An 18,545-nucleotide genomic window follows, 5' to 3' on the forward strand; every position below is an offset into this window, starting at 1 on the left:
GGGAACGCATTTGTTTGTCTCTCCTGTCTCATGAGGCCCATACCATCTCAATGGCCTGTGAATTTCAGAAGTGTGACGGCGTTTAATGTTCTCCTAATGAACTCTCCCATACTGTCATCGCAAGAGCCAACCAGTCAGGCCCCGGGAGCTATAAAATTGACCGGGAATCCCTTTCTCACCGTTTGACATGCATAATTGTGTTTTTATTCAGTTCCTGAATGACTGCTGGTGGGAAAACCTTGAACGTCAGACTAACGTCTTTTCCATAACGCTGGAGTTTTACAGCCTTGACATGCAACAGTTTCTGCATGACACATGGCTATGTTTTAGTTAATGCTACACCATATTTCCCCTCAGTTGGTGAGAATTTGATTGTTCTCTCTGGAATTGGAGACAGGCGTGCCAAGCTGGAATTCTTGTCGTTGCGCTTTTGGGAGGAGAGCTGCGCTCGTTCCTCTTGACTTAGTCTCAATGGGTTTAACATCTTTCATTGTGACCGTTCCTGTTCAAAACAGTTGCTTTAAACTTAACCTTCGGCTGTCTGCACTCATCTTAATATAATTTACCATAGCTGACAGCGAGAAATATATATGGCTTCGTGCTCAACCCTCAACCAGACGGCTGACACAAAGATTCCAGGATTTGGTGAACTAACAGAGGTTTCTAAGTTACTTTAAAAGGGAATAGTTCATGTGTTGTAGTAATCTTTGCGACATTGAGAGTACTGCACATCCACTGTACGTCAATGGATAAAAGGTGATGCTGTTGAACAAAAATGTGGCGTTATATGATGAGCTCTCTTTTGAAAAAGTACACTTTAGCATATTTATAGAAGATAAGATTATTTAAATAATATATATTAAATGAATGTACTTAAGTGCAGACTGAATGTAATGTTTTCAGACACTTAACTGCATGCTATTTACAATTAATGAAAATGTATTATATCATGTACATTTATATTAAAATGCATTTGCTTGAACTTAAGAGTGCTTTTTTGACTCATAATTTAACGATTACTTGTATTGTCTTTGAAATAGGGTTAAAGTGTACTTATTTAAATATATTTGTAATTACAACATTTTGCTACATTTATAATATATTAACTTTAAATGTGATAATGAATAACACACTACAGTTAAAATTATAATCAAGAACTTTACTTGAGCTTTAGTATGTTGGTCACCATATCAAAATAAGTGCGCTTTAAAACACAACAAAAGATTATTAAAATATAATAGTTAAAAATGTTGTTCAAGTAAAACTTTTAATTTGACATTATTACAAAGTGCACTTTGTGTGCCTAAGTGTGTTAAGAACACTTCCCTATTTAAGTTAACTTAGATGGCCATTCATCTGCAGTAAACATAATGGTAACACTTTCTATGAAGCCTATGCTTATAAAGAATTATATCCCCATTTAAACTTATAGTATTACTATTCTATAAATATGTTTATAAAGATTCTTTAAAACCTATGCTGCTTATAAGAACATTTATAAGTTATAGTTACATTTATATTATTTTCATAATTACTTATAGCTAAGTCACGCATTGGCTTATTCAATGCACATGCTCATAATCCATTAATCACTGATTTATAATTATGATTTATTAATTAGCCAGTCTTCCATGAATGTATTTATAAAAACTCAACCTGCATTGCTATAGTGTTATTATATTATAGTTTCAAATACTTTTTAGTAATTCATATTTATGTCAAATAAGTGAATATATTATTATTATTAATAGCTGTGTTGTGTTCTACTAATTGTGAGTAATAATAATACAGTTACTAACTATTATAAATGCATCATTGATGGCTTTAAGTACCGTGAAAACAGAGGGTGCAATAAAGCAAATGTTAAGAAATCATAAAAATGTGCTCATTATATATTTTAATTTGTTTATTTGTAAATCAACTAATGAACGAGAATTCCTGTAGTATAATAATAATAATAATAATAATAATAATAATAATAATAATAATAATAATAATAATAATAATAATAATAATAATATATGAATAATTAATACAAACAGTTAATACAATTATAGTTTTTTATTCTTGCATAGTAGGTAAACACTGCAACATTATTTTCTTAAGTATATTTTCAAACTTCTATACGCAAGATCATGCATAGGAGATATAGATTTCAAATAAATCATAATTTTCCCTTCATGGAAACATATGACTGACTAATTTATACTTAAAAATTAGTGTGTAACGGAAATGATCATACACATTGTAAATGCAAATCCATGACTTATAAGTAATTAAGTAATTATACAAATAATATAAATGTAACTATAACTGTTATTATAATGCAGTATAGGTCTTAATGAGTCTTTATAAATATATTTATACACTGTAAAAAATATTTGTTGGTTTTTGTTGGTTTAACTTAAAAAAGTAAGTAACCTGGTTGCCTTAAAATTTTGAGTTTATTGAAATTGAAAATTTGAGTTGATACAGTGAAGGAAATTGGTCTAATAAATAGAAATTCAAAATATTATTGTATCTGAACAACATAAAAAATTTGATAAATCATGAAAATAGCACTATTTGGCATGTTTCACTGCGTCATCAGAAGTAAAACACACACAATTACCCAATATGCTTACAAAATCTTTTAATAATCTTTTAATAAAGGTTATCGAATCTCAAAAAATGTTCATTGTATTAACTCAAAATTTTAAGGCAACCAGGTAACCTTTTTTTCTAAATAATTTTTTACAGTGTAGTAATACATAAGTATAAATGGGGATATAAATAATTATAAGCATGGGCTTCATAACATTTTTTACCATTTTATTTTTATTTATTTTTAATTTACATTATTCAATCCAATTAAGCCCAATTATTTTTCACAAGGGTTGGGCCCAGCTGTTCATACATACTTCAGCAAATATGAGATAAAGTGATGCGTGGCAGATGTGCTAATCCCTTCATGGATAATTCTTATCTTCGTATGCACATATACATTTGATTAGAATAGTTGGATTGAGTTGTCTGAGATAATTGCATTCTCATGAGAGGGCATGTCTTTTGATAAGATGATAAGATTACTTTAAACATTTTTTATTACATTTTTACAGCTTTTAAAAGCACCTTTTCCCACAAAAATCTGCGTACTTTGGCAAAACGCTGCATAGCTTCATTTCATTATATTGCATAATTTGGAGTTTGATTGCTTGCTTGTGATCTAGTTATTTAATACTTAGAAATGTCAAGTTTTTGATTTGGTGGACAACCAAAAATATGAAGGTGGTGCTTTAATCTTTAATTCCTCATATGATGGGAAAAATCATAGTATGTGACAACAACAGTGACACGGACTTCAAAAGTTAAAAAAAATACATCAGCAGTTAAACTGAACTCAGTTCTAAGTATCTGACTGCCACAACTGACCAATCAGAATCAAGTATTCCAGACAGCCACCCAATAACAACAAAAAAGTGCTGATGTTGAAGCTGTAATCAAGCTGGTGCTTCTGAAAGTGAACTTAAGCTATACATCTGCATTGCTGTTATATGACAGTCAGAGTCAGAGACCTTTTCTCTGAGATTTCTGACCTTGGATAATGCATAGAAACCCTGTCGTAAAAATGATAACAGCTTAACGTAAACACCAAATTAGCCTTATTGAAATGACTTGTTCCAGCTAGTGAAATTCAATGATCCATTGGTTAGCATGACTAACTCCATTCTTCAGGTCAACAAAATGAAAGCTCATCATTACACCATCTATTTACAAGATCTATCAACATCTCTTCATGTTGGAGGGGAAAGCAGGTAGAAGGCTTCACATGTCCGTCTACAGGTTGTTGCTAGTGAGCATTTATGACTGCAGGAAATGAGCTCTAAAGCCATACAAGCAATCATGCTGAGCAGCTGTGAGTGCCAACAGAATGACTCAGGCTTGAAGGTTCACGCAGACACGACTGGCCAGACATGCTCTGTAAAGGTGCGTGATAATTCTTCTTAGGCCACACACGGCGGGAATGTGAGAGGTTGCGGTAGATCCCATAGATCTCGAGGCCATAAATCCAATGTGGAATTCATTGTGCGAGAAGTTAGCAAGAAGTCACACATATTATCAGATATTATGAAGGGAATCTAGCCGTGGAGTCTATCCGTAACCAGTGCTGCCGTTGACTAAAGGAAGCACAAAATCGTAACAGCAAACACACTGAATGCTGCTTGCATGGTGCAGTTGGGCGTTTCTTGAGCTATCTAACTATTAGATTAGCTTAAATCAACACTAGGTAACTTTTCAACAATCATAATATATTTTCAAGACTCTTGTGATGATAAATCGACTTACAATAGGTTGAATGACACGTCTGCCATAGCCTGACGGGGTCTGTATAGTTTTTAATCGTACTTTTAAACTTCGGGTTTCGGGTAGTAACCCGAGAACAAAAAGAACTACAAAATTCGACTGCTTTACGGCATATACGTCACTTCCACCAACACCCACACTTCCTTACATTCGGACATGCGAGCCCAACTATCGTTTGTTTGTCAGATGTAATAGTCATGTCTGAAGCAGTACAGAAAAATAAGAAAGCAAAGGTTTTGTTGGATGAAAGAAATAAGAGGAAACGAAAAAGTGATTAAAGGCAGGACGAGGATCAACATTGGGCCATTGTTTGCTGGTTGGCGTGAGCTGAAGGAGGAGTGCCCGACCGATGCGGAGTCGGCTGTCATGCTTGCTATGGTTATTACTTACCCCTCAAACATTGAATTGAAGACAACCCGCTCATCACTTGTTCAGGGCTATCATGGATGTCATGTCAACAAATGAATGCGCGCATCCCCTGATGTAGATGACAGAGTTTACGACAGTAGGAGAGGACAATATTGTTTCCCAACTGTCGGGGGACCCCAAAAGCAAAAGCTAGTCCAGACTAAAATGCATGTTTGAGATATTAAATTCAGACATTACAGGAGGATTGTGTAATTTTCACACCTATTTTCCCAAAAGTCATGACATTTTTTTAGCATGTCATTCGCTGTATATTGTAAGTTGGCAAAACTCAAAAAATTGAGTTACATAAATATAAGTTAACAAATATAAAGTTTAAGTAAGTGGAACTGGCAGATATCAGTTTTGAACTAGTGTTCAAAACTGAACACTAGTGTAGTAACAATTAACTTGAAAGTTAATTCATACATTAAAATTACCATGTAATCTCAATTTAAATATTTTAAGTAGTGGAAACTTGACTAGCTTTAACTAGCTAATTCAGCAAGTTCTAATTGGTAACACAATGCTTAGATAACATTAGCATAGCATTTGCTGAATGAATATGGCAATATAATATATTTAACATAAATCTGTTCTCAAACTAAGCTTATGCTTCACTCATCACCGTGATGGAAACCCTACAGAGGGCAAATTAGCATAACAAAACATTACACACTACTAAGTCACTTAACATTAATCTTTAATCACATTAATCCCCAAAATAGCATTTACTCACCCTTTCGAGAGCCATGGAAAAGCTTGCTGGGAAATAAAAATCCCAGCCCAGTTTCAGGTAAAATTAAGTATGTCTAAATTAAAACAAACAAGTTTATAAAAATCTAAACACTGAAAGTTTATAACTATTTTTATTTTATTTGAGTTGGCTCTACTCAAACTAATTAATTATTTTGAGTGTTAGGGTTTACAGTGTTGGCGTGTTAAATAACAATCTAAGGTGGAAATGAAGGGGATGAAAAAGACATTGAAAAAAAAATCTTTTGAATAAAATGACTGGCTCCTTTATCTTTGTTTGTCATTTTATGCATCCTATATGCACACATTTAAATGCTATTTTGACACTTTTGCACGGTTTATAAAAATGACAGCTTAATGATGCATAATAAATATTTAGTAAAATAATAATTATTATAATTATAAAAAAAGTATTACCTTGATTTCTCTCTTTTTTTCTTCACTGATACTTTTGGTAAACTGTTTCCAAAATCTTTATTAGGGGCAAAATTGTGAATTGTGTCAAAAATTATGAAGCAACTTTTTACACTCATTTTGTTCTTTATTTGGATATCACAGTTTTACACTGATAAGTAATCATAATTTTTATGATGGTTTTTAAGATTGAAAGTCTATGGAAAAGGGTAAAAAATAGAACTACAACCTTGATTTGTAAATATAAATGAGAAATGGGGTTGTAAACAATTACCAAAAGTTTTTTTAAACTTTTTATGCGACCTTTATGTAACAAAAAAACCCCTAAAAAAATCTGTTTGTTTTAATTAAATTCAACCCCTGTGATATAAAAGTTCCCAAATTTGAAACATGTTTGAATAACTGTTACACAAAACTGGTACCACATTTTATTGAATTCGCTCCTTAGTTTTCGCTTCTTAGCTCCTTAATTGTCTGCAATTTTCCATTTTATGACTATTCACAATTTTTATTTAAAAAACTGAATCATCCACGACTCACGATCTAACTTCATGAAAAGCATGATGGGAGCTGTTTTTATAGGAAGTAGTTATCATGTTCTGTTCAGTGGCAGATATGTATATTTGCATATTAAATTGATTTGAATTTGTGGGAATCACAGGAATGCTTTGAATGTGGGTAGATGACATGCTCTGCGGTGTAACTACATTTGGCTTTGTTTTAATATAACTATCAGCTTTTGTGACCATTTTATTTGAATGCCCCTGACATATTTGTACTTAAATTAAAATGCATTTGAAGTTTTAAAATCAAGTCAAGGTGATTTGAAAATTATCAAAAAGAACCAGTTATAAGCCTCAAGATATTCGTATGTACATTCACAACCCAGCAAGCAAATTTGCGTTTAAAAGACGTCTAATAGCTGTCCAAACACAGCCCTGAAGTCGAGGCTAAAACAAGGCACAATTTGGGCAGTCAGTGAAAATTGAATAGAAGCCTAACCATAGCCCAATAATAGAGTAGTCATCTAAAGCATAAACATGTCAAAGAAATGAAACCAAACACCTTGTAATCACTGTTGACTTTGCTGACACGATGGAATATCATACATCTCACAAGTTATTTTGGCAAAAAACCAACAGGTTACTAGAAGTGGGTTACTCATAGCTGGAATATATCGGGTCTATAGTTATCCGAGGCGATGAAAGGCAATGACTATTGCTTGCTGGGATTCTATTTAACCTAAAATCGTCATGTTTTTCGATACCAATGTACGCATTTGGCAAGCAATTCATTAAGCTATGCGATAACAGTAAATATTCTCACAGCTGTCTGAATCATCTGTTAATCTTAAACATGAAAGTACATGTCTACTCACCCACCTGCAGTAGCAAAATACAAAGTACAGTAACGTAAAGTCAGGGCCCACAAGGGGAAAGTGGTTGCGGCTAGTTCAAAGCCTGCTGATTGTGTGTGTCAGTTCTGTGTATGTTTTGGAGACAACCTCATGTAGAGACAAGCACTGCAAAACATGTCATCTGTCCATGAAATGAAAACAGAAATACAGTGGGTGGAGTACAGGTAACAGCATCATGTTCTGCGGTCAAGCTGAACGGGCATACAACATCTGTTAAGCAAACTTCTCTCAATTGTTATTTTAGTGGCGATTGTCGACCCGAAAATGAATCATTAGTCACTTGTGCACATATGTCCAAATCCTCAGCTCTCAGGGATTAGATGAAACATGCTTGTGTGTTAGCTGAACGAAAGGGAACATTCAGATCTGTGAAGAGGAATTTAAACTTTAGCATACAGTATGAAGAAAATGACAGTGTTTGCAAAATATGAAGTACAAACATTGGAGTCCAAGACTAAGAGTATGTTTACATGACAACAATGTACTAAAAACAGAAACGTTTTTAATTTAGCTTTTTCATGAACAGACGACATTGTTATTAAAACGTTCCCAGTTCATACAGACTAAAAATGTGGTATTACTCATGCCAGGCCAGTAGATGGTGATGTTACTAAAGAAACACTACGCGTCTATAGACTTTACACGACACATGCACATGACTTAACCGTTTTCACAAATTTGCGATTTTGTAGTTCACACAGAGACGATAACGGTATAATTTTCGAAAATGTGCAGTTTGAATCCTATTTTAAGAAGATTGCATTTTAAGTTACCCCAAACGCTGTTTTCGTGTAAATTAATAGCCAAAATGCATTGAAAACATTTTGTTAAAAGCCTTAAACCACACTGAAAATCTGGGAGTTTAAAACTTTGAAACAGAAATGTTGTGATGTAAAACAATATTGATATTGATATTGAGGTGGTATATGGGTAAAGTTAGGGACATGTGTGGTGGTGTGGGTAAGTTTAAGGGTAAAGTTAGGGTCAGGTGTGGTGGTGTGGGTAAGTTTAAGGGTAAAGTTAGGGTCAGGTGTGGTGGTGTGGGTAAGTTTAAGGGTAAAGTTAGGGACAGGTGTAGTGGTGTGGGTAAAGTTAGGGTCAGGTGTGGTGGTGTGGGTAAGTTTAAGGGTAAAGTTAGGGACATGTGTGGTGGTGTGGGTAAGTTTAAGGGTAAAGTTAGGGACAGGTGTGGTGGTGTGGGTAAGTTTAAGGGTAAAGTTAGGGACAGGTGTGGTGGTGTGGGTTAGTTTAAGGGTAAAGTTAGGGTCAGGTGTGGTGGTGTGGGTAAGTTTAAGGGTAAAGTTAGGGTCAGGTGTGGTGGTGTGGGTTAGTTTAAGGGTAAAGTTAGGGACATGTGTGGTGGTGTGGGTAAGTTTAAGGGTAAAGTTAGGGTTAGGTGTGGTGGTGTGGGTAAGTTTAAGGGTAAAGTTAGGGTTAGGTGTGGTGGTGTGGGTAAGTTTAAGGGTAAAGTTAGGGACAGGTGTAGTGGTGTGGGTAAAGTTAGGGTCAGGTGTGGTGGTGTGGGTAAGTTTAAGGGTAAAGTTAGGGACAGGTGTGGTGGTGTGGGTAAGTTTAAGGGTAAAGTTAGGGACAGGTGTGGTGGTGTGGGTTAGTTTAAGGGTAAAGTTAGGGACAGTTGTGGTGGTGTGGGTTAGTTTAAGGGTAAAGTTAGGGTCAGATGTGGTGGTGTGGGTAAGTTTAAGGGTAAAGTTAGGGTCAGGTGTGGTGGTGTGGGTTAGTTTAAGGGTAAAGTTAGGGACAGGTGTGGTGGTGTGGGTAAGTTTAAGGGTAAAGTTAGGGTTAGGTGTGGTGGTGTGGGTAAGTTTAAGGGTAAAGTTAGGGACAGGTGTAGTGGTGTGGGTAAAGTTAGGGTCAGGTGTGGTGGTGTGGGTAAGTTTAAGGGTAAAGTTAGGGACGTGTGGTGGTGTGGGTAAGTTTAAGGGTAAAGTTAGGGACAGGTGTGGTGGTGTGGGTAAGTTTAAGGGTAAAGTTAGGGACAGGTGTGGTGGTGTGGGTAAGTTTAAGGGTAAAGTTGGGGACAGGTGTGGTGGTGTGGGTTAGTTTAAGGGTAAAGTTAGGGACAGTTGTGGTGGTGTGGGTTAGTTTAAGGGTAAAGTTAGGGTCAGGTGTGGTGGTGTGGGTAAGTTTAAGGGTAAAGTTAGGGTCAGGTGTGGTGGTGTGGGTTAGTTTAAGGGTAAAGTTAGGGACAGGTGTGGTGGTGTGGGTAAGTTTAAGGGTAAAGTTAGGGTTAGGTGTGGTGGTGTGGTGTGGGTAAGTTTAAGGGTAAAGTTAGGGACAGGTGTAGTGGTGTGGGTAAAGTTAGGGTCAGGTGTGGTGGTGTGGGTAAGTTTAAGGGTAAAGTTAGGGACAGGTGTGGTGGTGTGGGTAAGTTTAAGGGTAAAGTTAGGGACAGGTGTGGTGGTGTGGGTTAGTTTAAGGGTAAAGTTAGGGACAGTTGTGGTGGTGTGGGTTAGTTTAAGGGTAAAGTTAGGGTCAGATGTGGTGGTGTGGGTAAGTTTAAGGGTAAAGTTAGGGTCAGGTGTGGTGGTGTGGGTTAGTTTAAGGCTAAAGTTAGGGACAGGTGTGGTGGTGTGGGTAAGTTTAAGGGTAAAGTTAGGGTTAGGTGTGGTGGTGTGGGTAAGTTTAAGGGTAAAGTTAGGGACAGGTGTAGTGGTGTGGGTAAAGTTAGGGTCAGGTGTGGTGGTGTGGGTAAGTTTAAGGGTAAAGTTAGGGACGTGTGGTGGTGTGGGCAAGTTTAAGGGTAAAGTTAGGGACAGGTGTGGTGGTGTGGGTAAGTTTAAGGGTAAAGTTAGGGACAGGTGTGGTGGTGTGGGTTAGTTTAAGGGTAAAGTTAGGGACAGTTGTGGTGGTGTGGGTTAGTTTAAGGGTAAAGTTAGGGTCAGATGTTGTGGTGTGGGTAAGTTTAAGGGTAAAGTTAGGGTCAGGTGTGGTGGTGTGGGTTAGTTTAAGGGTAAAGTTAGGGACAGGTGTGGTGATATGGGTAAGTTTAAGTGTAAAGTTAGGGTCAGGTGTGGTAGTGTGGGCAAGTTTAAGGGTAAAGTTAGGGTCACGTGTGGTGGTGTGGGTAAGTTTAAGGGTAAAGTTGGGGACAGGTGTGGTGGTGTGGGTGAGTTTAAGGGTAAAGTTAGGGTCAGGTGTGGTGGTGTGGGTAAGCTCAAGGGTAAAGTTAGGGAAATGTGTGGTGGTGTGGGTAAGCTTAAGGGTAAAGTTAGGGACAGGTGTGGTGGTGTGGTAAGTTTAAGGGTAAAGTTAGGGACAGGTGTGGTGGTGTGGGTAAAGTTAGGGACAGGTGTGATGGTATGGGTAAAGTTAGGGACAGGTGTGGTGGTGTGGGTAAAGTTAGGGTCAGGTGTGGTGGTATGGGTGAGTTTAAGTGTAAAGTTAGGGACAGATGTGGTGGTGTGGGTAAAGTTAGGGACAGGTGTGGTGGTGTGGGTAAAGTTAGGGTCAGGTGTGGTGGTATGGGTGAGTTTAAGGGTAAAGTTAGGGACAGGTGTGGTGGTGTGGGTGAGTTTAAGGGTAAAATTAGGGACAGGCGTGGGTAAGTTTAAGGGTAAAGTTAGGGACAGGTGTGGTGGTGTGGGTGAGTTTAAGGGTAAAATTAGGGAGAGGTGTGGTGGTGTGGGTAAGTTTAAGAGTAAAGTTAGAGACGGGTGTGGTGGTGTGGTTAAGTTTAAGGGTAAAGTTAGGGACAGGTGTGGTGGTGTGGGTAAGTTTAAGGGTAAAGTTAGTGACAGGTGTGGTGATGTAAGTTTAAGGGTAAAGTTAGTGACAGGTGTGGTGATGCAAGTTTAAGGGTAAAGTTAGGGACAGGTGTGGTGGTGTGGGTCAGTTTAAGGGTAAAGTTAGGGTCAGGTGTGGTAGCATGGGTTAGTTTAAGGGTAAAGTTAGGGACAGGTGTGGTGATGTGGGTAAGTTTAAGGGTAAAGTTAGGGTCAGGTTTGGTGGTGTGGGTAAGTTTAAGGGTAAAGTTAGGGTCAGGTGTGGTGCTGTGGATAAGTTTAAGGGTAAAGTTAGGGACAGGTGTGGTGGTGTGGGTAAGTTTAAGGGTAAAGTTAGGGACAGGTGTGGTGCTGTGGATAAGTTTAAGGGTAAAGTTAGGGACAGGCGTGGTGGTGTGGGTACGTTTAAGGGTAAAGTTAGGGACAGGTGTGGTGCTGTGGGTGAGTTTAAGGGTAAAGTTAGGGACAGGTGTGGTGGTGTGGGTAAAGTTAGGGACAGATGTGGTGGTGGGTAAAGTTAGGGACAGGTGTGGTGGTATGGGTGAGTTTAAGGGTAAAGTTAGGGACAGGTGTGGTAGTGTGGGTGAGTTTAAGGGTAAAGTTAGGGACAGGTGTGGTGGTGTGGGTAAGTTTAAGGGTAAAGTTAGTGACAGGTGTGGTGATGTGAGTAAGTTTATGGGTAAAGTTAGGGTCAGGTGTGGTAGTATGGGTAAGTTTAAGGGTAAAGTTAGAGACAGGTATCGTAAGTTTAAGGGTAAAGTTAGGGACACTTGTGGTGATGTGAGGAAGTTTAAGGGTAAAGTTGGGGACAGGTGTGGTGGTGTGGGTAAGTTTAAGGGTAAAGTTAGGGTCAGGTGTGGTGGTGTGGGTCAGTTTAAGGGTAAAGTTAGGGTCAGGTGTGGTGGTATGGGTAAGTTTAAGGGTAAAGTTAGCGTCAGGTGTGGTGGTGTGGGTCAGTTTAAGGATAAAGTTAGGGACAGGTGTGGTGGTGTGGGTACATTTAAGGGTAAGGTTAGGGACAGGTGTGGTGCTGTGGATAAGTTTAAGGGTAAAGTTAGGGACAGGTGTGGTGGTGTGGGTACGTTTAAGGGTAAAGTTAGGGACAGGTGTGGTGCTGTAGGTAAGTTTAAGGGTAAAGTTAGGGACAGGTGTGGTGGTGTGGGTAAGTTTAAGGGTAAAGTTAGGGACAGTTGTGGTGGTGTGGGTAAGTTTAAGGGTAAAGTTAGGTTCAGGTGTGGTGGTGTGGGTCAGTTTAAGGGTAAAGTTAGGGACAGGTGTGGTGGTATGGGTAAGTTTAAGGGTAAAGTTAGGGACAGGTGTGGTGGTGTGGGTCAGTTTAAGGGTAAAGTTAGGGACAGGTGTGGTGCTGTGGGTGAGTTTAAGGGTAAAGTTAGGGACAGGTGTGGTGGTGTGGGTAAGTTTAAGGGTAAAATTAGGGACAGGTGTGGTGGTGTGGGTAAGTTTAAGGGAAAAGTTAGGGTCAGGTGTGGTGGTGTGGGTAAGTTTAAGGGTAAAGTTAGGGACAGGTGTGGTGGTGTGGGTAAGTTTAAGGGTAAAGTTAGGGTCAGGTGTGGTGGTATGGGTAAGTTTAAGGGTAAAGTTAGGGACAGGTGTGGTGGTGTGGGTCAGTTTAAGGGTACAGTTAGTAACAGGTGTGGTGCTGTGGGTGAGTTTAAGGGTAAAGTTAGGGTCAGGTGTGGTGGTATGGGTAAGTTTAAGGGTAAAGTTAGGGTCAGGTGTGGTGGTGTGGGTCAGTTTAAGGATAAAGTTAGGGACAGGTGTGGTGGTGTGGGTACATTTAAGGGTAAGGTTAGGGACAGGTGTGGTGCTGTGGATAAGTTTAAGGGTAAAGTTAGGGACAGGTGTGGTGGTGTGGGTACGTTTAAGGGTAAAGTTAGGGACAGGTGTGGTGCTGTAGGTAAGTTTAAGGGTAAAGTTAGGGACAGGTGTGGTGGTGTGGGTAAGTTTAAGGGTAAAGTTAGGGACAGTTGTGGTGGTGTGGGTAAGTTTAAGGGTAAAGTTAGGTTCAGGTGTGGTGGTGTGGTTCAGTTTAAGGGTAAAGTTAGGGACAGGTGTAGTGGTGTGGGTCAGTTTAAGGGTAAAGTTAGGGTCAGGTGTGGTGGTATGGGTAAGTTTAAGGGTAAAGTTAGGGACAGGTGTGGTGGTGTGGGTCAGTTTAAGGGTAAAGTTAGGGACAGGTGTGGTGCTGTGGGTGAGTTTAAGTGTAAAGTTAGGGACAGGTGTGGTGGTGTGGGTAAGTTTAAGGGTAAAATTAGGGACAGGTGTGGTGGTGTGGGTAAGTTTAAGGGTAAAGTTAGGGTCAGGTGTGGTGGTGTGGGTAAGTTTAAGGGTAAAGTTAGGGACAGGTGTGGTGGTGTGGGTAAGTTTAAGGGTAAAGTTAGGGTCAGGTGTGGTGGTGTGGGTCAGTTTAAGGGTAAAGTTAGGGTCAGGTGTGGTGGTGTGGGTAAGTTTAAAGGTAAAGTTAGGGACAGGTGTGGTGGTGTGGGTAAGTTTAAGGGTAAAGTTAGGGACAGGTGTGGTGGTGTGGGTTAGTTTAAGGGTAAAGTTAGGGACAGGTGTGGTGGTGTGAGTCAGTTTAAGGGTAAAGTTAGGGACAGGTATGGTGGTGTGGGTAAGTTTAAGGGTAAAGTTAGGGACAGGTGTGGTGGTGTGGGTAAGTTTAAGGGTAAAGTTAGGGACAGGTGTGGTGGTGTGGGTAAGTGTAAGGGTAAAGTTAGGGACAGGTGTGGTGGTGTGGGTCAGTTTAAGGGTAAAGTTAGGGTCAGGTGTGGTGGTGTGGGTCAGTTTAAGGGTAAAGTTAGGGACAGGTGTGGTGGTGTGGGTCAGTTTAAGAGTAAAGTTAGGGACAGGTGTGGTGGTGTGGGTCAGTTTAAGGGTAAAATTAGGGACAGGTGTGGTGGTATGGGTCAGTTTAAGGGTAAAGTTAGGGACAGGTGTGGTGGTATGGGTCAGTTTAAGGGTAAAGTTAGGGACAGGTGTGGTGGTATGGGTCAGTTTAAGGGTAAAATTAGGGACAGGTGTGGTGGTATGGGTCAGTTTAAGGGTAAAGTTAGGGACAGGTGTGGTGGTGTGGGTCTGTTTAAGGGTAAAGTTAGGGTCAGGTGTGGTGGTGTGGGTAAGTTTAAGGGTAAAGTTAGGGACAGGTGTGGTGGTGTGGGTAAGTTTAAGGGTAAAGTTAGGGTCAGGTGTGGTGGTGTGGGTCAGTTTAAGGGTAAAGTTAGGGTCAGGTGTGGTGGTGTGGGTAAGTTTAAAGGTAAAGTTAGGGACAGGTGTGGTGGTGTGGGTAAGTTTAAGGGTAAAGTTAGGGACAGGTGTGGTGGTGTGGGTTAGTTTAAGGGTAAAGTTAGGGACAGGTGTGGTGGTGTGAGTCAGTTTAAGGGTAAAGTTAGGGACAGGTATGGTGGTGTGGGTAAGTTTAAGGGTAAAGTTAGGGACAGGTGTGGTGGTGTGGGTAAGTTTAAGGGTAAAGTTAGGGACAGGTGTGGTGGTGTGGGTAAGTGTAAGGGTAAAGTTAGGGTAAGGTGTGGTGGTGTGGGTCAGTTTAAGGGTAAAGTTAGGGTCAGGTGTGGTGGTGTGGGTCAGTTTAAGGGTAAAGTTAGGGACAGGTGTGGTGGTGTGGGTCAGTTTAAGAGTAAAGTTAGGGACAGGTGTGGTGGTGTGGGTCAGTTTAAGGGTAAAATTAGGGACAGGTGTGGTGGTATGGGTCAGTTTAAGGGTAAAGTTAGGGACAGGTGTGGTGGTATGGGTCAGTTTAAGGGTAAAATTAGGGACAGGTGTGGTGGTATGGGTCAGTTTAAGGGTAAAGTTAGGGACAGGTGTGGTGGTATGGGTTAGTTTAAGGGTAGAGTTAGGGTCAGGTGTAGGGGTGTGGGTCAGTTTAATGGTAGAGTTGGGGTCAGGTGTGGTCATATGGGTTTTAGGGGTAGGGTTAGGTGTAAGGGAAATGTCAACAGTGTCATTATAAATGTAACAACAGAAATTAATTACAGATGTAATTACATGCAGGTATTTTTAAAAATATAAGTAATGTAACAACATGTATATAAACAATAAGTGCATTGTATCAAATCATTTATTTAAATGTTAGTACATATAGTTAAGGTCACCTAATATAAAGTGGGTCCAAACTAATAATGAACTGCACTTGCTCAGCATTTATTCATAGTTGTTAATGTTCATTTCAGAATTTACTAATATATTATTAAAATCAAATATTGTATTTGTTAACTTTCGTTAATGCACTGTGAACTGACATAAACAAATTAATGAACAGCTGTATTTTTATTAACTAACCTTATCATAGATTTATACATACTGTAACAAATGTACTACTTAATTGTTCATTAGCAAATTAAATCTTATTGTAAAGTGTTACCATTTTCTTTCTTTTTCAAATTAATGATGAATAAAACGCCACCCTACAGCAAGTAAAACAGAAACCTTTTTAGTATAGTTTCAAACTTTTCAGCCCAAATGTTATTTGAAAACCAGAAATATGAAATCAGTTACACGGTTAAACACAGCTGTGGCACATTTTAATGGTATAATTACTACAAGAAAGTGCGAGTATTGTCAAGCACTTGGGATGAAATTCATAGCTTGACAAATAATTGTATGATGTATTTGGAGCAGAGGAATAATATCCTATAAACATTTTGACCAAAGCTGCATCAGGATTCTAAATGAGACACAGATTTTTGGAGTGAGTTTATAGGCTTCTTGCGGATGATTTCATGAATGCATTCAAGCATCTGTCTGGGCATGTAAACAATCCTCTTCTTCGTACAATTTAGATGTTATTGCATGATCTAATTTACATGATCCAAACACTCCCCTACTCCAGAGGAAATATTGGGTTTAAACTGACATTGCAATCTTCTACAAATAGTTATGCATAAACTCCTAAGCTAATTAGAAGAATTTGTCTGTCTTAAATACCAACAGTCATGCTTGTCAAGCATGTTTTTGTTATCTATCAGCTCTTCTTTACTGACGTTGATGGATTCCAGCTTCATACCTCATTATACAGTCATTCTATTAATTTATCGCTTTCACTTCCCAGCTCAAATGTTGCGTGAATCACCACGGGAACAATTTTCGGGCTCTTGTGTGGCCATAGGGGGCATTAAATTTTGCTCTCTGTCGGAGGTCGGCCTTCTCTGCACAAACAAACACAGCTTATCCTAAACAGAAGCGCTCCAAAGCAAGCTCAAAAACTCATAAAACTGTCTTGGCACTGCACACAAGAGTTCTAGGGCTGTCCAAACTCTGAAATCCATCAGAAGATACTATATATTCCAGATAATTTCAGTTGGTGCATGTTTGTGTCAGTTTTTTTTGTCAGAGCTATTGGTCTGCAAAAGTATTCTGTAAGTGAACGTGGAATGTTGGGTGAGTAGAACTAGATCCACCTCATCTATTTTGTTTGGCCAGATGGTCAGTGTGGTCTTATCGGGCCATAGAGTCAATGGGTTGTTTTATATATACACGGCCATTGCCGGTACTAAACCATAGGCTCAAGTCGTCGGCCTGGGTAACTTAAACACCCAGGGGAGTTGCTGGCAGTGGCCCACCTGCCTCATTAGAAGCCCTCATTACCTCTCATTACAACAGCGGCACGCTACGCTACGTGAGCACAGATCTACAGAGAGAAACCTTTAATTCAGGCTCAATGGGAAACCTGACCCTGCTCATGAATAATAATAGCCAACATCATTGTATGGAAGGAAAATAGCACTGTCCATCTGCCTCAGGACAAGAGAGCATCTGGGAATTTGAAAGGCTTCACTCACTCAGTGTCAAGTAAACTTTGGGTTGTGTCCAAACCGATTTCAAGAGGGCCGTCGGCTTGCATTTGGACGTATACAGTTCTGGGAGAGTTTCAAGAGATACATTATGCAGTATATAATCACACCTATCATTGTATTATTTTTGCTTCTCTGGCTTTAAGAGGGACTTCATCTTTTACAGATGTTGACTATATTGCCCAAACTCTATTGCTCTGGATAGTATGGTGTTCAGTTCCCTATGTATTAAAGAGGCAAGTTGTATTTGTGTATTCCAACTTAACTGATCTATTACATTATTCTGCCAAAATATTCATAAAACCCCACTGCACGTCTGCGTTGATTTCTCCCTGCTGTTCACGTATTCAGGCTACAACAGTGGTTCTCAAGCCGACTGACATGCTAACCACAGCTCCTGCCCAGATGAAAATGATAAAAATCTGTAACGTGTTCCATGTCTCAGAGAGGAATGAGGCAACGACAGTGAGACCCTCTGGTTGTGTAACATGAGTGGCTTGACGGATAGATGGAAAGAAAAAGAGAAATGGAAAGTTAGAGGTTTGATCTTTTATGAGTCTCTACCTTAGGAAAGAATACTAAGAAGTCTGGAGGTCCCAATCACCTATCAGACCTCCTAGCACATATCTTCATACTTCAACTACATGTCATCTCACACCCTAAAACACTCGAGTTTTCATAATACCACATGTTATGCTTTTCCAAACCACACAATTTGGTTTTGAACTCATTCAGAAACAGCTTGGGTTTTGCTACTTTTTCCTCCCCTTTTTTCAGTGCTTTAACTTTTTGAAGTTGATGAAGTAAGCCCCACTTTTGCTGGTCCTCTCCCCTCCAGATACCATCTAGTATATCACTCAAGTTATTTCTTTTCAATGCATGCATTGCTTTTCTTGTCAACAGCACCTTGAGTCTTCCTGTCATAGGATACGGGCTCATTTCAGATTAAAAGCTTCTCTTTTGCTTGTTGACAGGTAGCACGTCCATTCACAAGCATTCCACGAAACTCATAATTTCAGACATCAGCACCCAGTGCTGCTTACCTCAGAGCTGCTCTCCTCTCAAGTTTGTGAAATGTCAAAACCCCAAGTTAGTTGTATTCCAGCTCTCAAACTCTCCACAGGTTTATCCCCAAAGCCCGGTCTTGTTCAATATTACAAAATGCGAGTATCCAGGTCCTGTGCCATCCACTCCAGCACTGCTCCCACTCTCTCTCTCTTAAGGGAAATTGATTGTTCTGAAAGTTGGAGTCCCACAGCTACTCCCCTGACCTCCACTGCAGGAGCCAACAGATCCTAGTGCCTCCCCTTTCCCTCCCTCCCTCGCTCCCTCTCTGCCCCTCCTTTCTCTCGTCATGTCTATAGGCTGAAGAATCCATGTAGCACTGAGAGTAACAGGAAAGTGGAGCTTTGTTTAGGCCCCGTTCACGGGATGATTCACTGTCGTGATTTGCTTGGCCCGTATCAGCCATTCAGATCTTGACATTTCCCTAGTCCTGTTAGTCATCGTTGGAATTGCTTACCTCGATAGTTGTTTCAAACTCTTTTCTTGAGTCATTCAGTCACGATCCATTTTGCTCTAGAAACTCAAAAGCGCCTTAGGAATTTGCATAAGAAAATATGAGGCGGTGTATTGCAGATG

General features: G+C 39.6%; 1 protein-coding gene across 2 annotated transcripts in view; it reads right to left on the reverse strand.

Annotated features, from left to right (window-relative positions):
* The window catches only part of ngfa (nerve growth factor a (beta polypeptide)), a 44,354-nt gene extending 26,249 nt beyond the window's left edge, over positions 1-18,105 (reverse strand). For both annotated transcript variants that reach the window (XM_067446862.1, XM_067446863.1), the window contains exon 1: positions 17,948-18,105. The gene's annotated coding sequence lies outside the window, so the exon portion shown is untranslated. The remainder of the gene's footprint in view (positions 1-17,947) is intronic.
* Positions 18,106-18,545: the final 440 nt, after the last annotated feature.

The sequence above is a fragment of the Pseudorasbora parva genome, chromosome 6, assembly GCF_024679245.1.
Source record: "Pseudorasbora parva isolate DD20220531a chromosome 6, ASM2467924v1, whole genome shotgun sequence".
NCBI lineage: Eukaryota > Metazoa > Chordata > Actinopteri > Cypriniformes > Gobionidae > Pseudorasbora > Pseudorasbora parva.